Source organism: Macrobrachium rosenbergii, chromosome 49 (assembly GCF_040412425.1).
Source record: "Macrobrachium rosenbergii isolate ZJJX-2024 chromosome 49, ASM4041242v1, whole genome shotgun sequence".
NCBI classification, from domain to species: Eukaryota; Metazoa; Arthropoda; class Malacostraca; order Decapoda; family Palaemonidae; genus Macrobrachium; species Macrobrachium rosenbergii.
In genome coordinates this window covers 21,379,468-21,393,128 of record NC_089789.1, presented here as the reverse complement: position 1 = coordinate 21,393,128, position 13,661 = coordinate 21,379,468, and positions in this window count along the sequence as shown.

The window sequence follows — 13,661 nt, the reverse complement described above, 5'->3', positions numbered from 1 at the left end:
ACACCACTCAACGATAAAGCATGATCATCTTTTTTTAATGAGTGAAAGGGGTGACACATTACAAGTGACTGGGGAGACTGAAACAGTGTTAAGGCAAGAGCCATAAACACGGAAAATATTCAGGATTTCGGATAATTGACTCCTCGTGGTAATGCAATTTTAGACGACAAATTATCGTGTTTATTTCATTTCACATTTGGCGAATGAAACGGAATTTATGAAATTATATTTTTCGTATGCATCCTCTTCGTAAATTGGGTCACTGTTATAATACTGCAATGACCTAATACTGCCATGACCTCGCATGCAAAAGTGATCAGACGCACATAAAGAACACACGCACACGCACTCACGCACACACACATTATTTTCTGTGACTATATACAGTATATATATAAATGAATACATATATATATATATATATATATATATATATATATATATATATATATAAAATATATATATATATATATATAATATATATATATATATATATATATATATATATATATATATATATATATATATATATATATATATATATATATATATATATATATATATATATAGATATATAGTCACGAAAAATTTTATATGTATAACAGTAGGACAATAATCCTTCTTTTGCATTTGGGTTTTAGATCTATTCTTTTGAGTTGTGGTTTTACTGATTATTCTTTTGTAGACAGACTGGCCTTCATAGTAATAAGTTTGACATGAATAATCTAATGATGAAAATTAATTTTTATTAGATTTATATATAAATTTTCTAGATACCAAATGAAAGATTCTTAAAAAAAAAATACATGACTATCACAATATTATGTTTGAAAACATTCCCAAACTGGTCGTGTCTAATATCAAACGCCGTTCCAACCCAACATATTCAAATCTTATATCCAACCTCTGTTTGTATTACGCGAGAGAGGCCTTATCAGCAAAGGCCTTTAGGGTCCGTTTCCGTTCGTGTTCTATAAATAAAGCGAACATTTTCGGGCCTTTGGCTTTTATGCGGGAACTTGTTTTCTAGTATTGCTGCACCAAATCTGAAACATAAGACCTTGAAGCAATTTACAGTAATAAATAATAAAGATTATATTCGCTGAGTTCAAAGGAACGGTTTACTGTACACGACCACACAAGCCGCCTAGGTTATGTGTAGAATTTCCATATTGTTGATAAGCGTGACTTTCTCTCTCTCTCTCTCTCTCTCTCTCTCTCTCTCTCTCTCTCTCTCTCTCTCTCTCTCTCGGTTCAACTTCCGCTTTTTGAGTAAATCAAGCAAAGGGATCTTAGCTCTTCCTGCTATACAGCAGATATTATGATATTATGCAAGTCCATCCCATGTTCTTTACAGATAATATATAATATATATATATATATATATATATATATATATATATATATATATATATATATATATATATATATATATATATATATATATATATATATATATATATATGCATATATAAATTGCTGACACATCAGGATCAGGCAGGCCTTTCAATTGAAAGGCAAGGACGCTACCCACTAGGCCATACAAGTCATAAAAAAGTTGGAACCTGAGGGGCAACTGCACCCAAGGCATTACCTGGGCAAGCTAACTGCTTGCATACCAGTATGTTTTCCCCAACTTCCCGACTCAGCAATGACCCAATTGACAGCATTTCATTCGAATTATCTCTTCTGAGTGAATAAGATAGAAATAATCACACACGATCACGTGTGGAACAGAAATAAATTTCTGACTCACATCAGGATCGACCCAGGTCTTTCAATTGAAAGGCAAGGGCGCTGCCCACTAGACCATACAAGTCATAAAAGAAGTTGGAACTGAGGGCAACTGCACCCAAGGAATTACCTGGGCAAGCTAACTAATTGTGTGTTGATTATTTCTATCTCATTCACTCAGAAGGGATAATTCGAATGAAATGCTGTCAATTGGGTCATTGCTGAGTCGGGAAGTTGGGGAAAACACACTGGTATGCAAGCAGTTAGCTTGCCCAGGTAATTCCTTGGGTGCAGTTGCCCTCAGTTCCAACTTCTTTTATGACCTGTATGGCCTAGTTGGCGGCGCCCTTCCCTTTCAATTGAAAGACCTGGGTTAGATGCTGATGTGAGTCAGAAATTTATTTCTGTTCCACGTGATAGTGTGTTGATTATATATATATATATATATATATATATATATATATATATATATATATATATATATATATATATATATATATATATATATATATATATATATATCCATATTCCATATTGACTTTGACTGCTGAAACCTAGACGAAGTCCTTTGCAGTGTTTGTGTGTATGTGAGTGCAAATACGTTCGTTTGTCCATGTGGGTAGAATGCCCGTAAAACTCGATATGGTATTAGAATCTAAAAAGAAAAAAAGAACACTTTTCCACTTTACAGTGTTTTTTTTCCAAATTCAAGATGTGATTGGCCAAAGAGTAACATTTCTAAGCATGCTGATAAATTCAGCAATATTGTTAGGCATTCAATTAAAAAAATAACAATTTTCCACTAAGTTTTGATAACTTTAAAATCAGTTTTATATTATCTTTTGTTTGTTAGAAATCACATTTTACTCAGTTTGGAATTATATGTGAAAAAAAAATAAAAGTATAAATAGTAAGACGAAACACAGCAAAAGCCATTCCACAATTACAACCGAGCGTCATTTTACTAATTAGTAATCGGATGAAGGAATAACAATAAATTTCCGCCTTTGAAATGTTTTCAAACCTGTTTAAACTTCTGCCATAAATTTGCAAAGGAAATAATTAAACCCTGGCAATTCTCTTTTGCAAATTGGGCTCCGAAACTGGGACCATGCACAGCTGATTTACGCAGGAGGACATTTAGTGTTCCCCTGCCAAAAAAAAAAAAAAAAATTAATAAAACACCCACAAACACAAATCATACGTAGCAATTAAAGCTAATGACATGGATTACAGGTATTAGATCAAAAGTTTTCCATCTAATTATATGTGACTAAAAATACAAGCAAGAGATGGGGAGAGAATCAATGGTAACGAGAGAGAGAGAGAGAGAGAGAGAGAGAGAGAGAGAGAGAGTCAAAAGCAGTGACTGAAAAGGAATATAGAAAACAAACATTGAATAAAGACATGTAGAATTTCTTCTATATGATAACTCTATCGAATAAAAAAAAACCATTTTCAAGGTTACAATAAAATAATCCTGTTTATTTTGAAATCCTCTTGCCAACTATAATCTGAATTCCTTTTCTTGCATTCTAGCATAATGAACAAATTTCCAATTCATGCTCGTTGCGCGATAACTATCGTGACCGTTAAATTATAGTTTTTGAAGTCTGACGTCACACTGATGATAGTTCAGAATGTCCATGTCATAGCAAATATAAAGGGAAAAACTGATATTCCATGAATTATGGTGAAACCCCTTTTAGCTTTCTGTAAAAGAAAACTATTGAGGTGGCTATTTGTCTGTCCGTCCGCACTTTTTCTGTCCGCCTCAGATCTTAAAAACCACTGAGGCTTGAGGGCTGCAAACTGGTATGTTCAACAACCACCCTCCAATCATCAAACATACCAAATTGCAGCCCTCTAGCCTCAGTAGTTTTTATTTTATTTAAGGTTAAAGTTAGCCATGATCGTGCGTCTGGCAACGCTGTAGGTGCCAACAACACAGGTCACCACCGGACCGTGGCTTAAAGTTTCATGGGACGCGGCTGAAAGTTTCATGGGCTGTGGCTGAGAGTTTCATACAAAAAACTCGCTTGCGCCGAAGGAACTTCGACGCATTTTTTACTTGTTTTCAGTAGTGACGTACAGTATATATCAATAATTGATTGGAAAATGCTATACTGATATCTCATGCTCACAGCATTGAATGACCTAATGTTATCGTTATATAACATTACAAAGCGACATATCGCAGCGTTTGATAACAACTGTTGCATTGATACCTATAGCTCACGGCAATGTAGATCCCAAGGAGGATGAAAAATAACAAAGCGATTTCAAAATACGTTCTGTTAATTAACATGAAGACGAGGGAAAAGTTTTGGATACCCCTTCCAATCGACAGGGATTATCTAAATGCACGTCGATTTGTCTGGAATAAGAGAAGGGTGAAAACCGGAGGAATTATAGTCCACTTGCATTCACACGAAGAGTTGGGTGCGATACTGGATTCCAAAAGAGAGCTTCGCTAGTTCTGTTTATATATATATATATATATATATAAACACACCCACACTACTCACACAGACACACACACAAAAAGATACTTTACACATAATATATATTATATATATATATATATATATATATATATATATATATATATATATATATATATATATATATATATATATATATATATATATATATATATAAACGTCATTCGTTCCAACACACTGTGATGTCACAGGTTTCCTCAGACACACGAAGATAATTATGCGTCATACGCATAACACAGTGGCACACACACACAGTTCCACCGTTGGAAGACATCGACGATTCCGTGATATATCAGGAATATATATATAATTGTCTTAATAGCTATTTTACTGATAATTCTTAGCTGTGGGGTAGTAAATATTCGTGTTTGTAAGATTATATATAGTGATAGTGCGTCATGAGCATATAAAGCTATGCAGTAGACATTGCTAATTGAGCATAGCCCTATCTGTTATGTTTTATACATATGCTTTTGTTTTAGTTTTCCGTTAAGGAGGCAGAGACGCTCTTATGGGGTAATATTTAAAGGACACATATATGCATTTCATAGCTTCAATGCTTTATATATACATTTATATCAGCTCTCTCATAATAAGTATGATACATATACGTGCGTTATATATTATGCAAAATCTGCCTAAAGTGAGTTTGATCGTTCATTAACGTGATATATCAGCCAAATATATATATATATAGTTTCAAATCTCTCTGTTTTATATATATATTTTTATATATCATTATATGAACTATATATATATATATATAATATTTAAACTTCAGCTTGGCTATGCATTTTCTCCATTATTGTGTTTTGCATTTCATATATTTTTAGGAGTTTTTTCTATCATGTTTTGATGTTGCTGTGGACTTGGGAGTTTGAGAAAAAAACAAGTCATTTATTCATTATGATTTCCAGGCTAAGTTAGATCATCAAGTTTTCTGACAGAACTAGAATGTTTTATTCAGTTATTTGAATAATAAACTATTTTTGTATAGTGTGTTTCTTTAAAAGAATCTGGTCAGAGAGAGAGGGATTCTTATTTCTTCGTTAGTTAATGCACGATTTCACTTCAGCCTCGAGAATTTTATTAACACTAGTAGCAGAATCAGAAATAAGAGTAACTGTAAAAATAGAAGTAGTAGTAGTAACAGTAGTAGCAGTAGCAGTAGCAGTAGCAGGGAAAATAATGGCCGAGGAACGTTTGAAAGAAAAAAAAAGTAAAAGAAAAATTAGTCTGATTTAAATTCCTTTCCCTATTCCCCTCGTTTGTCTAAGAATAAAATCATGACATTATTTATCTACAAAAATACCTGGAGATTATATCAGTTATATAATTTCCAAGTATACTGAAAGCTATTCAAATAAAATATCGATGAACCAACTTAGAAAATGCCATATATAACATGATATCTTATCGAAAAATATTTCGATTTCCGTCAGTGACTCTTGGTAATATCTTTCGATATTCCATTTTTGCTGGTACGTAATGTACGGAATATTAAAGTTTTCTTTTGGGAGATTGGATGTTAACACGGTTTTATATATCCCATTACTAAAAGGTAACCTGAAATCACTTTGAAAATATATTTCTTGATGTTGGATTGAAAAGGAGTGGGATATAATCCAACATAACCTACGTAGCTAATCAGAGTCTTGACCCCCCTCCCCCCCCACCGCCAAAAAAAAAGGCAGTAGCGAGTATGCTTTTCCTGAGATGAAATCTTCGGTCGTTAAAATTGAAGATATTCACCGCCACAGATGAGATGGACTCCAAATGATGCTTAGGTTGCCCTATGATTAGAGGCTAGGGGATTTTCAGTAAACTTATATTATACATCAGCACGGAATTTAGAATAATATTCCATCGAAAAACGCACATTTCTAATCGTTTCAGATTTTTCAAGAGAACTCGATAGCTATTTATTGCTATGAATGAATTACAAGGTTACCAGAAAGGTAGCCTTGTAATTTTCGTGAGGTAAATGAAAGCAGCCCGTATCACAGAATAATGCATAAAACTTTTAATATATATATGTGTGTGTGTTTTTTAATATATATATATATATATATATATATATATATATATATATATATATATATATATATATATATATATATATATATATATATATGCATGTATGTATGTGTATATATATATATATATATATATATATATATATATATATATATATATATATATAAATAAAGATAAAATCCACAGAAGAAACAGAAACACTGGAGTGCTGCGAGGCCTTTCGACGCTATTTCCTTTACTCAGCAGACTGAAGAAATATAAAAAGTATGTTTACAAAGAAAAAGTTCATATAAATGACAGAAGGGGATTATAAAGGAAACATGTACCTGGAATCCAACATAATTCTTCAATTGTGTTGGATTCCAGGGTATATGTTTCTTTTATAATCCCCATCTGTCATTTATATTTCTTTTGTAAAACATACTTTATATTTCTTCAGTCTGCTAAGTAAAGGACACAGCGTCGAAAGGCCTCAGCACTCCAGTGTTTCCGTTTCCTTAGTGGATTTTATCTTTATTTATATATTCATCACGTTCCATATTTTTCGTGATTCAGTTATATATATATATATATATATATATATATATATATATATATATATATATATATATATATATATATATATATATATATATATATATATATATATATATATATATATATATATATCCTTTATTTTTAATATATACATATGTTTTTTTTAATATTCATATATATTTTTCTCACTTCGCGTTGAAACAGGCTGTTTTGTAAAAGCTTTTCATAAAGATAGTTTTAACTTATAATCCGGTCAGATTTCATTCCCACATCAAACAAAATATTCAATATTCGCTTTTGCACCGAAGCCCAGCATTGTGCAACTTTTTTTGTTCGCAAAAAAAAAAAAGGAAAAATGAATTTCATTTCGTTTTCCCACTATTGTTTTGGAAAATGTAACGGGCGGACACGAATTCGAACTGCATTACGTTTGTGCCAAAGCCACGGAATGTTTCCATTTTGCTTATTTCAGAAGAGAAAATAATCGCCTTTCTCGTAATTACACTTATTCATGAACCAGAGATTTTCCCCCACAAGTTAATCAGTCAAACTCTTTTTTCCATAATAATCCACTAAAAATTTTGACCATAGTTCGACAGTCACGCTCAGTGGGAAGGTTCGAACTGATTGTGTTATTGTATTTGCTTACATATTCACAGTTGTTTTTGGTGAAACTCAGCATACAGTGATAGAAAACATATATACACAAACAAAAGGCTGAAATAGCATAATGAACTCTAGTCAGCAAAGCTTAAACTAAAATATAGTAAGTTTATGGTTTTACCGTTAATTCCATCGCGTGCCATCCTTCCACTTGTCTACCTATCGTCCATCATTAGGTCTTTGATCATCATCTTATAAATATTTGATGTCTTTGGCTCCAAAAGATATTTTTCCCAGTGCGTAAAAATGACTCATTTGACACTGCAGGAAAAAATATGGATATAAGTACTTCGGAGGTCTTAATATACTCACATTGATAAACACATTCTTCTAAAATTTGGCTCTACCAACGTGAACACAGACTCCTGTGTTTATATTGAAAAGCATTCAAAGACACTCTCTTGGCAATAAAGACAAATCAGATGTGAATTATGATCCAAACGGTTATTCAAATATTTATTTTTTGTTCCATAACAAAATATTTTTTTATATAACGCTTAGACTTTCGTTCACTGACCGAGGGACAAAGGTGGCATTTTGTTTATTCGCGTTAATCTTAAATTAATATTAAAAGTCGGAAAAAATTAGAAGTGTTTTTGATCTTCGGTGTTACTTGGAAACGGCAAAAGATACCCTTCCTCAGTTTATGATCTTAATTCATTTTTGGCAACTGTTAATTTTATTCAACGATTTATATAAAACTGTTTTTTATTAATGTTTTTAAAAATGCAAAGAATCTTTTGAGGCCATCTTACCGTATTCCACTAATTGTTTTAGATTTCGTCTTGATCGTAACATAACGACATAATGGAGTTAAGAAAATATATGCGAAATGCGTAATGGAAGAGAAATGCATGAAAATCTTGACAACACGGAAGGCACACCCTTATCACTGTCTGTCTGTCCCCCTGTCCGTCTCTCTGTCTGTTTGTCTGCGGTCCTCTCTCCATCCGTCCTCCTACCTCCGCGAAGGTAAACATAGAGTAATGGAACAACAAACATGAACCTTCCCCGCCATGAATTGAATTTTCCGGCAATCTCTTAAGGAAATATCAGTCTCATGCCATTTGCAGTTCTAGGAGTCTGAGTAAATGCAGCAAGAACTTGTAACCATTAGGTCCTTTTAGCTCAAGTAGAACCACAACCCACCGTCAAAAATGTTTGTACTACCAGAAGACTATGAAGTAACTATAAATATAATCATTTATCTATATTCATGCACACATGTATGTATGTATATGTATGTGTGTATGTGTGTGCATATATATATATATATATATATATATATATATATATATATATATATATATATATATATATATATATATATATATATATATATATATATATATATATATAGTACATATATAATATATATATAAACGTATATATATATATATATATATATATATATATATATATATATATATATATATATATATATTATATATAATATATATATAAATATATATATATATATATATATATATATATATATATATATATATATATATATATATATATATATTTGCTGTGTGTGTGTTTATGTGTGCACGCGCATGTAGACCTTTAGTGATGAACATTTCAATAAAACGGGGAATAAGATAAAGGGTAATAATGCACAACTTCATAAAACGGGGATGACAAATAAATAAAATTAATATCAAATATAATAAAAGTGACATAAAATTTTTAGTTGCAGGTGTCCTCCGGCTGGCTGTAGTTAGGAATGTTACCTTACTTAGCGATAACAGCAATCGACCACATCCAACTGGTAGAGCTCTGTTGGGTGGTTCGAATCCGGAAGTCCACACCAGACCTCCTAATCCTTTTCACATCCAATGAAAATTCCGGGGCATCTGAAGTCAAGGACCGGTGATGGTATAAGGATGATTTAACCTAAACCATGGGTATACGGAGGGAATGTATCTGACCCTATTCCTTGATGCTCTGGGAAAGAAGGTAAGTAACGCTCTTCATTCTTGTATCTATCTATCTCTCAGTCTGTTTGTCTATTTGTATATCTATATATATATATATATATATATATATATATATATATATATATATATATATATATATATATATATATATATATATATATATATATATAAGCATATCTATACTTGTGTATATATACTGTATATACAGTATAATACAGTATATATATATATATATATATATATATATATATATATATATATATATATATGTAATATATATGTATATATATGTGTGTATATATATATATATATATATATATATATATATATATATATATATATATATATATATATATATATATATATGTATATATATATACCCAGTGTGTGTGTATACTTATCATAGAGTAAGATGAAGTTAATCCAGTGAGAAAAGTATGAGCTTTTTCCCTAAATCCAAGTCAGGAATTTTTAATATCTAGAACTCAGGCACCTAATATTTCAATTGATTTTTGCCTCATAAAAAATTCAAATTTTGATAACGCTTTATCATTATACTTACATTTTGGCTCTAAAAGAGTGCAACACAAACAAAAAGTTTATGAAGACGTAATGGAATGGCTGTTACCAAAGACCTTCAAGTCTAATAATAACAGTTTTCCGCTAATCAAACTATTGGCCTGATATTTAACCTTAAAACTTTTATTTCATCGTCGGTCGTACCGAGCGTTCTCAACTTCTCATTTGAACTCCGTATTAAAGCGGCTCATCAAAAGTGAACTCATAAAGACAAATGGATTATTAAAGCACACGCCTGTATAAATATAATCACTCCCATTCAGATGGCATAAAAGTTAAAGATGGCGGGAAAAAAAAAAAAACACCCGGGTAATGAAAATTCATCAGCTCATATCTTGAGGTGCCGGAGTGATCCATCTCAGTGAAGACGTAATGAAAGAACGAAGGAGATATGAGGTGTATTATGCTTTGCCCGAGTGTGTGTATACAATTTTCCCGAGTAGCTCATAAATCTCCGAAGATACTAAAGCTCATTTACCGTGAGTTATGAGCCTCGGGCTCCGCTTAAAGAGTAATAAACTTATTCCGAAAGTCATTTGCTGTCTTGGGAGCTCTGATGATACGAGAATAAATGAAGCTTTATTAGCAACATGTTACCGTCGCGTCTTGAATGCCCGGTATATTTCTATCTCTAGGCCATAAAACTAGGCAAGAGACATAGATATCATTACAGTATTATCTCTTTTGATATATGAGCATTTTCTAAATGCGCATTTATGCGTACTCTGTTATTTGTATGAATGTATGTCTCATCTGCCCGTGTTTAATTTGTATGCGTACTGTTCAATTATTTATCTGTGCCTAATTGTTTTGGTTTTTCTGTGTGTGTGTCGAAACGTTTTTGCATAAATTTTCGATAACTTTCAGACGAAAATACATCGTTTGGTGACTAATGATATATTCTAGTCCGAAAGTTATCGATAATTCATGCAAAAACGAAATTTAGAATCAATATCGGAAAAGGGATTATAGTTTTATCATCAAAATGCGAGCAAGGAAAACTATTGTTTTCACAATTAGTTGCTCTTTTTCCCCGCAGTGGTTTGTTTTCCTCAGAACCTGAATTTCACGCCGTTCATGTATACATTAATTAAAAATCTTAATCTGTCTTTCGTATAAAACCTTTATTTTATTTTTTCTCTGCTTTCGTTGCTTAGTTCGGAGGCTATTCATTCATGATATATTTTTTCGGGTTTTCCTTGTGGAGACTTATGTGCAGTTATTACTATTTGGTTTTTCTGCAGCGAAAGGGTATATGAAAATTCAATATAGATGGAAAATATTGCGGCTTGATAATATCAAACTTAAAGCCCCATTTTCTATTCATAAAGCTACTGGCACGTACGGCACTAATGCATTTTATTGCACTCCCCGTCACAGAAATTGCCCTGCCCAGTAACATCACTCATAGTAACGGGATTTCGCTAATACACGCTTGTCATTAATAAATCAAATCTGGGAAAGAAAGTTCAAAGATTTTGTTTTTTTTAGTCAGATTTACCTAAACTTTTCCGATGGAGATAGGTATCAATTTTGCCAAAGTCATATCAAAAACTATCAGACAACCCATTTTCGCATGTAAATCGCCTGCTTCATCAGTAATAAACTGTTCGTCAAAATTCTCTCTGGGTTTTTTTTTATTATCTCTGTATGATTTTTTTCCCAGACCCCTACTAATTTCTAATGAAAATGAAACACTGCTCTATATCAGCTTTTCCATGCCTTGGCCACTTCGTAGTTTTCCTGTCAAAAAAAAAAAAAACTCACATAAAATATATATATTTTGTTATTTGTTGAGTAAATGATTAGCCGCTTTTTACTACATATATTCACGAATTATAAACACTAAACAAACAGGGCACATTCAGCGTATCTTCTTTTATGCTAATTTAAACATCTCTGTAGAGTAAATACAGTTATTCTGACTCGGTGATTTTTCACTACGTATTTACTGTACATTGTATGAAATATGAAAACCTACCTTCAATATTTGCTAGAAAAATAGTTCTATTAAGGGTCTAAATTCTTCATGAAGAGTGAATTTGATAATGTTGGTTTATGAATGTTAATAAGGTCACATTTTTTCTCTTTTATTTAAAGAACAGATTCTAGGCCTTTTTTTTCCGAAGCTAATTACATTCTGCTGTTTGCTATATCGCAAGGATGAGCTCCCTCGCGTTAATGGCAAAGAAATTAATATTTTCTCAGAAAAACTAAGGGAACAGCTGTTTTAGTTATTTCAATTACCATCCATTTCTTCATCAACAGATTGCTGCGAAGACTTCCCCAGAGTTAGGAATTTAAATATACTCAGCCCCTCCCTTATAGAGTGTGTGTGTTGGGGTGGGGTGTTGGAGAGAGAGAGAGAGAGAGAGAGAGAGAGAGAGAGAGAGAGAGAGAGAGAGAGAGAGAAGGCTTTTCCACTATAGAACATAGTTAACATAAGTTATACGATACTATTTCGATTTTAATGTATTTATCTTTGGGCAGGAGACATTATTTGCTCTTTGATGCCCTTATTCATTTGCGAGGAAGCCTGTATGGAAAAATTTTCTGCTAATTAGTAGATACTTTCATCAGCCAACAACAAACACTTCATTTTACCTAAACTGTTCAAATAACTCCGTACATCATACATCACATCGGTGAAAAGGCTCAGGTAATAAAATGTTCCTTATTTTTGGCTTTTATATTCAGAGCAAAATGGAAAAAAAATTGATAACTCTTCATGGATTTTATTTACTCATAAAAGAATTAAAACAAGATCAGTTGTTCGCCGAAGAATAAGATAACCACAATAGATCTACCATAACAAAAGTGATTGTTACCGTTTTTGTTCTTTCTGCAAAGAGCTAAGCGAAGGAAAATATATATATATATATATATATATATATATATATATATATATATATATATATATATATATATATATATATATATATATATGTGAAATTTTTTTTTTTATCACGTGATTTATATACAATCATATATACAAATGTCGTTTAATATATTATATATATATCTCCGATATATCACCGAAGGAATTTATATAAGTGATAAATGAATAGGTACCACTGGGGACGCGAAGCGTATAATTTATCACTTATATAAATTCCTTCGGTGATAATATATCCATAGGTAATATTTGATATTAAACGACATATATATATGATTATATATATATGTATATGTATGTATATATTATATATACATATATATAAATATATATATATATACAGTATATATATATATATATATATATATATATATATATATATATATATATTGTATATATATATATATATATATATATATATATATATATATATATATATATATATATATATATATATATATATTAGAGCATTTTGTGTTTTTACCCTTCAAAATCATTTAAAATCACGGTCATAAAAAAAGTAACAGATCTTGTTGAATGATCAAAAGGAAAGGGGGGAGGGGTTGGCGAAGAAAGTACATCAGACGGCTGGTATACAAAAAAAAAAAGTAAACTTTGTGTTCACTGTAACTCTGAGGCGGAAATGAAGAAACTTTTTGGATCTACTGCCGGGGGTAATTTCCTGTATCACCTGCAGATGATTAAAAGGGGGCGAGTCCCCACGAAGCAGGTGGAAGTAATTGCTTCCCCCTGCTGCCTGATTCAGCT